Source organism: Haliotis rubra, unplaced genomic scaffold (assembly GCF_003918875.1).
Source record: "Haliotis rubra isolate DU_JTF1 unplaced genomic scaffold, ASM391887v1 Scf50, whole genome shotgun sequence".
NCBI lineage: Eukaryota > Metazoa > Mollusca > Gastropoda > Lepetellida > Haliotidae > Haliotis > Haliotis rubra.
Genome location: NW_025767191.1, coordinates 1005822 through 1013900, shown reverse-complemented (window position 1 = coordinate 1013900; position 8079 = coordinate 1005822). Strand labels below are relative to the sequence as shown.

The 8079-nt window shown below is 43.7% G+C and overlaps 1 long non-coding RNA gene across 1 annotated transcript; it reads right to left on the bottom strand.

Moving 5' to 3' along the window:
• Positions 1-1268: 1268 nt before the first annotated feature.
• LOC124291884 lies at positions 1269-2182 on the bottom strand. The gene is made up of 3 exons (XR_006902306.1): positions 2051-2182; positions 1563-1617; positions 1269-1312 (listed from the first exon to the last, which is right to left on the bottom strand). It is a non-coding gene; the product is annotated as an uncharacterized LOC124291884 (long non-coding RNA).
• Between the last annotated feature and the right edge of the window lie 5897 nt (positions 2183-8079).

Here is an 8079-nt window from a genome sequence, read left to right as displayed (position 1 = left end):
TGCAATCAACTAGATCTGGAGATGGCCGAGAGTACACCTGCTGGTGCCTTATGATGTGGAGTTAGCCCAATCTAATCGTTAAGATTCTTTCAACCCGATTCCATACTTAAGCAACACTTGCTCGTCCAATTAGCAAGGGGATACGGGCTGATTATCACCAACTACAATGGTATTTACGATCACAGAAACCATCAAACAGTTGGACGTTCAGTTAAAGAGCAACCCACATTTCCCATGCCGCTAAAAAGTAGACTGTTTAGGCGAGAGTGATGAGTCTGCCACAGGAGGATCCTGGCGAGTAAGTCAGCGTGAACAGGGTCCTGAATCGCAGACCTAGCAGTAGTCCACAGGTTTATAACAGACGATGTGTTAATTATGTCTATCGTAGTCTATCTTGTGGGGGCTGACAGTCGCGAGCAGTCTTCACTGATTGCAAATGGGATCGTTGTGCTGTGTCCTACCACCTAATTGCCTATCATGACTATCTACTCTCCTGTAAGAGTTCCACAGGGATATAGTCCAGAAGTACAGCTTATATGTGAAGACTCGGTATGGCTCGTACCTAAGCCGGACATCGTATGCTTGATTACACGCTGATCGTGTATCTCTAGACATGAAAGAAGGTTAAGCGTCACTTCTATATTATTCGCATATATTCCCAACCTCCATGCATCTTTTGGAATTAGAAATGTAAGATGTCTTCATCTTGATAAATGTCATGTCACGGACCCGCGCCATGGGAACATGTGGAGGACATTTGACGCATCAGAGACACACATGTTGTCCGGAGCAATTTCCCATTTTGACATTACCGTTTTGTTCTGTCTTTGTAACGAGTGTAACCGATTGGTCAAGATTCGCGGACTTCCTCGTGAACACCTGGTATAAACACTATTTGAGTGTGTATTCATATAAACTGTTGATGGTATTGTCGCACGTCGCTTTCTCATTAACATGGGGATGTCCAAGTCGCCTTTATTCGCTGAGCAGAGTTGCGTCCCTTTGACACGGCAGAAACATATGATTGTGCGTTCGAATCCTCGTTCAGCTCGATTATGTTTCATGGTTCGTCAGCACCATAGAAGGAACACTATGGGTCCCCAAAGTGCTGAGTGTGGGGGAATTGCACCATAGTTCGTCAGCACCATAGCAGGAACAATGGGTGTCTCCAAAGGGCAGACCGTGAGAGACTTGCACACATAGTTTATCAGCACCATTATAACAGCGCCTTGTTTGAATCCATGCAAAAGAATACAAACGGCTGTGGGTTGTGAGGCCGATACATTTATTCTGGAAGATCGTGTTAAAAAGCCTGAAAGAACATAAGGAACTATGTTAAATGGAATCACATAAAATATGTACATGCTCGAATCACTCGTTAAGCCTATTAAATACACCTAGTTGAATACATCTGAACTATGTCACAAGTTATAATGTTACATAATATTAATACAAATATACAATGATCATACAGACATACTGTAGGTACCTTTAGGAAATTCTAATAGTAAATACACTTCTGGTATACATATAGGGTTTTTTTCTGGTTAGGTGTTACATACCAGGTTGGTTGTACCCAAGCTGTTAAGGAGGATATTCTCCGGAATGAACACAGATCTGCATAACAAATAAATATGTATGAAGAGAACAATATATATATATACAAGTGATATGATATAAAATAAGATACAATTACATTCGCCACACTAATCAAACATGGAATCATATATAATATTTATATATATATATATATATTGTCTTATCAATCACACATACCAAACATACAGGCATGCATTCATACTGACTAGTCATTACCTAAACGTTGCCATATATTTAGTTGATATGTTTAGAATTGCGTTCATAAACAATACATAAACTCACAATAACACAGTGATCTGATAGTTCATTTTCAACTATACACATTTATAAGATATATTATATTTCAAGTAAACCAAGTCTGACTTACACAATAAATTATATTTCTTATTGTAGTAAACAAGAAACCATCCATATATATATATATACAACATTTTATACAATATGAACCTACCTAAAATCCTTATAAAGATCCCCTGGTTGTAAAGGTAACCTTCCTTACGAAGTACAGGACAGCATGTGAGTTTAAAATCTTTACATTGTAGTTTAAGCTATGGCCAGCTTGGCCTATCAGTGAAACAATAGAACTGACTGAGGGCTGGGGCAAGGAGTGTTGTAAGCATGCAGTGTGACAATTAGTGGAGGTTAGACTGAGAGTTACTAGGCTTACTATGCAGAGCTATGGCATGAGAATAAAATGAAGTATAAAACATAACTAAGATTTCATCATTCTACCATATAAAACATACCTAATATTCTTACAGATGTTAGAATAAGTAATTAAATGGAAACAATGCCATCTACCTTAATACTTAATATAATCTTCCAAACTTTAATTAAAACTATGTACATATATATATATTTGAGTCTGCCACATACTTCCCCCCTTCATCTAAATGACGTCCCTGTCATTTATTGGCGTTGTTGAGTAATGTGACTATTAGCTGGGACATTGCACCACCAATCCGCTCAAAGATACCAGCTGATGCGAGCTGTTCAATGAGTCGAGCCCTGTCCCCCAAATCATCTGCTATGGTCTGACTCATCACGTAGTCTCCTGAGCGTTGCCACCTCGTGGCCGTCTCTGCCGGAGTGATGTCCTTGGTGGTGGTTTTGGTCTTGGTCTTGGGCTTTGACTTGGCCTTAGTCTTGGCCTTGGGCTTGGCCTTGGTCGGTCATACACAGGAGCAGTGACTCCTTCGGCTGAGTCTGTGTCCTGCTCTTCACTGACACTAACATCTGCTGCTTCTTCTTCTTCTCTAGCGTCCGCTTCTATTGTACCGGGGTTATCTGGTTCCCGCGGCGTGTGGTCGTCACCACCAGAAGCATGGCTAGCTACCTCTACAGTCCTCAGATCGTCACCCTCAGGCTGTGAGATAGAGTCACCTTCCAAAGATCCTGCGCTGATGACAGTCGTATCACCAGGCTCCATTGGAAGTCCAATAAGCAGGCTTGAGATGGACCCACACTCATCTTGATCCGACGCCAATGGTTCTGTCTCTAGTTCTGGTTCTAATGAGGTGTCCGGTCCTGGAGTTGAAACTGATCTTATAGGTTCTCCGTCGTCCTCAGCTGATAAAGATCCTATGGGTAAGAGGAGGTTACGATGCAAGGTCCTAGTCCTTCCTTCTCCGTTTTCCTTCTTCACTACAAACACTGGTATGCCCAGGTTAGGCTGAGAAAGAACTACATACGGATCCTCTTCCCACTTGTCAGATAGCTTGTGTTTTCCCTCAAAAGCAAGAATCTTCACCAGCACACGGTCTCCAGACTGGATTGTTGCACCTCTGGCTTTGATATCATACGCCTTCTGTCTCTTCTGGGCTTCCCTTGATGCAGATATAGCAATGTTGTAGCTTTGCTCCAGCCTTGTCTTCAGGGTTTTCACATAGGAGGTCAGAGTCTGCTTGTCCTTGTTTACTTCAATTCCAAAAGCAAGGTCGATGGGTAGTCTCGCCTCTCTACCAAACATCAAATAGAATGGGGAATAGCCTGTTGATTCGTGTCTGGTTGCATTGTAAGCATGAACAAGTGGACCTACAAACCCTTTCCAGTCTTGCTTCTGGTTTGGCTTCAGAGTACCAAGCATGTTGAGTAGAGTCCTGTTAAAGCGCTCTGTCATTCCGTTACACATTGGATGGTATGGTGTAGTTCTTGACTGGGCTATGCCTAGGATGTTACAGAGTTCTTTCATCATTCGACTCATGAAGTTAGCTCCTTGGTCACTGTGAATTCGCATGGGCATTCCATAGTGAAGGACAAAGTTCTTGTAGAATGCTTCTGCAGTGGTCCTGGCTGTAGTGTTCTTCGTTGGCACTGCTAAAGCATATCTCGTGAAATGATCGGTGATCACGAGCACGTGTTGGAATCCTCCCTTTGAAGTCTCTAGGGTGAGAAAATCCATACAGACTAACTCCAACGGTTGTGATGTGGTGATGGAAACAAGTGGTGCGCGGACATTAGTAGGCGTTTTCCTCCTGAGACACCTGTTACAGTTCTTGATCCAATCAACAGTATCTGCTTGCATGCCTGGCCAGTAAAATCTGTCACGAATTAAGGAAAGGGTTCTGTCACGTCCAGGGTGACCAATATCATTGTGGAGGCCTTGTAATGCATCATTGATGAAGTTAGATGGTAACACTAGTTGATCTTTGGTAACTCCATCTACCTTGATTTGGCGATACAATATCCCACGTTGAAGAACAAGAGAATGGAAGCTCTGATATAAACATGTATTTGCTAGGGTATGAGGAAAATCTTGTCTCCTTGGCTTCTTCTTGTTACGTACTGCCTGTATCCAAGAAGATAAAGTCGCATCTGTAGCTTGTGCCATACGCCAATCCCTGTCTGTCATCCCATGTAGATCATGTTCTGTCGTGTGAAGGTCCTCGTCCAGTAAACTTGCTGTGAGACATAGTGATTCCACAAATGGTTGGGCGTGAACAACACCACAGATGGCCTTTACAGAATCCATGGAGATGTCTTCTCGGTGTTCCAGGTCTGGCAGCCTTGACAAGGTATCTGCGTCTAAGTTCTTCATTCCAGGTCTATAGTGGATGTCAAAATCATAAGCAGAGAGAGTTGCAAGCCATCGGTGGCCTGTAGCATCCAACTTGGCACTGGTGAGGACGTAGGTGAGGGGGTTGTTATCAGTCAGTACTGTAAACCTTGCTCCAAAGAGATAGTCGTGAAACTTCTCACTGACTGCCCACTTCAATGCGAGGAACTCCAGTCTATGAGCTGAATAGTTGCTTTCCGACTTGGTTAATCCCCTGCTCGCATAGCTGATAACCCTCTTGGCTCCATCTTGTTCCTGGTACAACACTGCTCCAAGCCCACGTCCACTGGCATCTGTATGTATCTCGAATGGTTTGCTGTAGTCTGGGTATGCAAGGACAGGTGGTGAAGCCAACAATGTCTTGAGGTGTACAAACGCCTGTTCTTGTTCTTGTTCCCATTTCCATGGTTGGTCAAGTGATTTCTTGGATTTCTTGGATTTCCCATGTGGCATCAATGAGGATAATGGCTTGGCAATCTTGGCAAAATCCTTCACAAATTTCCGATAATATCCTGCAAATCCAAGAAATTGACGAGCTTCTGAACCATTGGTAGGTCTCGGCCAATTTAGAACCTTCTCCACCTTCTCAGGATCAGCTGATATTCCTTCTTCAGAGACAACATGGCCAAGGAATTTGATTTTCTTTTTGAAGAATGAACATTTCTCTGGTGAAAGTTTCAGTCCTGTTTCTCTGACTCGCTGAAGTATTTGGCTCAATCGGTCTAGATGTTCGTCAATCGTTGATGAGAATATGATGATGTCATCCAAGTATATGAGACATATCTTTAGATGCAGGCCTTCAAAACACTCGTTCATGAGTCGCTGGTAAGTCGCTGGACTGTTGCACAATCCAAAGGGCATACGATTGTACTCATAAAATCCCATTGGTCCAACAGTAAAGGCAGTTCGCTCCTTGTGTTTCTCCTCTATTTCTACTTGGTGGTAGCCGCTTTTCATATCCAGGGTACTGTAAAACTTCGAACCTGACAGGGCTTCAAACATTTCTTCAATCCTGGGGATAGCATAGCTGTCCTTAATGGTCCGTTGGTTCAGCTGGCGAAAATCCACACATAGTCTAAGTTTTCCTGACTTCTTACGTACCAGTACCACATTGGAAGACCATGGAGAATGAGAATGTCTAATGACACCACAGAGAAGAAGTTGATTGAGATGATCTTTAACTTCCTCGTACATAGCTGGTGGTATTCTTCGATAACGCTGTTTAAATGGATTGTCATCTGTAAGTTCAATCCGATGTCTGACCCTGTCTGTGTGTCCCAAGTCAGTATCTCCTGAGGAAAATACATCCAAGTAATCCTTGATGACTTGTTTTCCCTGCGCAAGTTCTTCCTCTGAAACGGCTGTTTCGTTGAAGTCCATGAGGTCCAAGACAGATGTATCTTCAGGCGAGTTCAGTGATGAAGAGGTCTTTGGTGTGTCTTGTACCGTCACAACTTGTAGCTCACATAGAAGGGCACGACTTGGAATTGACACAGAGCGAGTGGTAAGGTTGGATATATGTACATCAACAAGCATCTTCTGTCCACTTCCATCATATGATACTAAGGTGGGTACAATGTCAAGGTCGTCAGGAATATATGATCCTCTGGTAGGCTGGACAACAGCATGAGTAAGTTTATAGGGTAGGGGTCTATCAACATAGCCGGCAATGTGGATCTCACTATTGGCTGGGATAATCTTGCGACCTGGTTCAGCACTTCTAACTTTCCCAACAGAGTAATTGTTCCTTGCAAGTTCTCTCTCCTTGATCAATATGCTGCGGAATGCTAGATACCAAGGTGTGTGCAGGTCTGCATGTTGCAGAAATCGTGATCCATACTGGTCCTTGCATTGGTTCAGGTAGATAGAAAGAATGTTAGTGCCTAGGGTAACTGGTATTCTCTTATTGTACGAACTATCAGGAACGACAAGTAACATTGAGTTTATGTTGGTAGATGCGCTTCCAGTTCCTTCTAGGTCCACCACAATTAGTCCCATGTATTGCAGGAGTTCTCCATCGGCACATTCTACATGTAGAAGTTGTTGTAGGGGTTCAAGAGGAACATCAGGGAAGTTCTGCCTGTAGAATGTCTCTGATATAGATGAGATGGTTGCCCCTGTATCCAGTAAAGCCTTGCACTTGACTCCATTAATGGTTACAGTGCTCTCAGTTGGATCTCCTACCATCTCGACTGTTATCTGCTGATTGCTGACACTTCTTAGGCCCATGGTCCGCCCCTCCCCATAGGCCTGGGGTAGTTTAAAGAGTCTCCATCCATGACTGCTCTGCATCCCCTCTGAATATGTCCAGGCTGTCCACATCTATAGCATCTTGGGATGTCTTTAAAGGGCCGGGGTCCATGGCATGAGACTGGGGTCCCTCGGCCAGTTGGAGGTCGTCCAAAGGATTGACTTGCACTGGTCCTTGGAGGTCGTGTCCATTGCCTAGGGGGGCATCTGCCATTGTTGACCTTGTCCTTGACCCGAACATGACTGATCCGGACTTTGATTGTATCCTTGCCTGTCGGTCTTGTCCACTTGTGCCTTGAGGGTTGCTATTTCTGCAGACATGGATTTTAATAGACCCTTTATTTCTTTGAGTTCAGGGTTATCTGTGCTGACGGTCGTTTTATTGGTCGCATACGTCTTCTTGGAAATTGATTTCCTTTTCAGCAGATCATCTTCAACTTGACGGAGGTATTTGAGGAACTGCTCATATGATACATCCTGGTCCAGTTTATGGCTGGAAAGATCTTTCAGGTCAGCTCGAAGACCAGTCCAAAGGGTGTCCCGGAGAATCTCTTCTGTGTCGCTAGGGTTGACCTTGCCCAGGATGACTCCTTGGCTAAGAATATCCTCTAGGCGACAGGACCACTCAGCTACAGTTTCCTCGTCTCCTTGTTTGGCCATATAGAACTGCGCCATGATGTTATGTTCTGTATGTATATTTCCAAATACACTATCGAGCTTGCTGACGAGGGCATCTAGTGGTGCATCCTTGTCGACGTGCATAGCAACTCTGGCAGCTTTGCCGCGAAGGGAACGTCTGACTGCTTCCAAAACAATGTCCATAGAGTAGTTGGAGCACATACATGTGTACTCATGCATCCACTGATCAAAGTCTGCATCTCCCTTCCTGTCACCTGAGAAGTAAGGTAGTTGTGGGGACTTAGCTAAAGTAACTGTAGCAGGTAGAGGATGGATGTTAGCAGCTGCTGGTTCCTCTGGTTTAGGACTATGCTTCCCAATCTCGGTGATCCATTGTAGTAAGTCTTCTGGAGTTTCAGCTTTAGGACGTAAACCTAACTTTTCCAAAGAAGAGACCAGCTGATCTACCTCCTCCTTTGACATATTCTGTGTTGCCATTATTCAGAATGAGTTATTGATCTCTGAAGTGAAGTGAAATTCCTTACCAGGAAATCTAC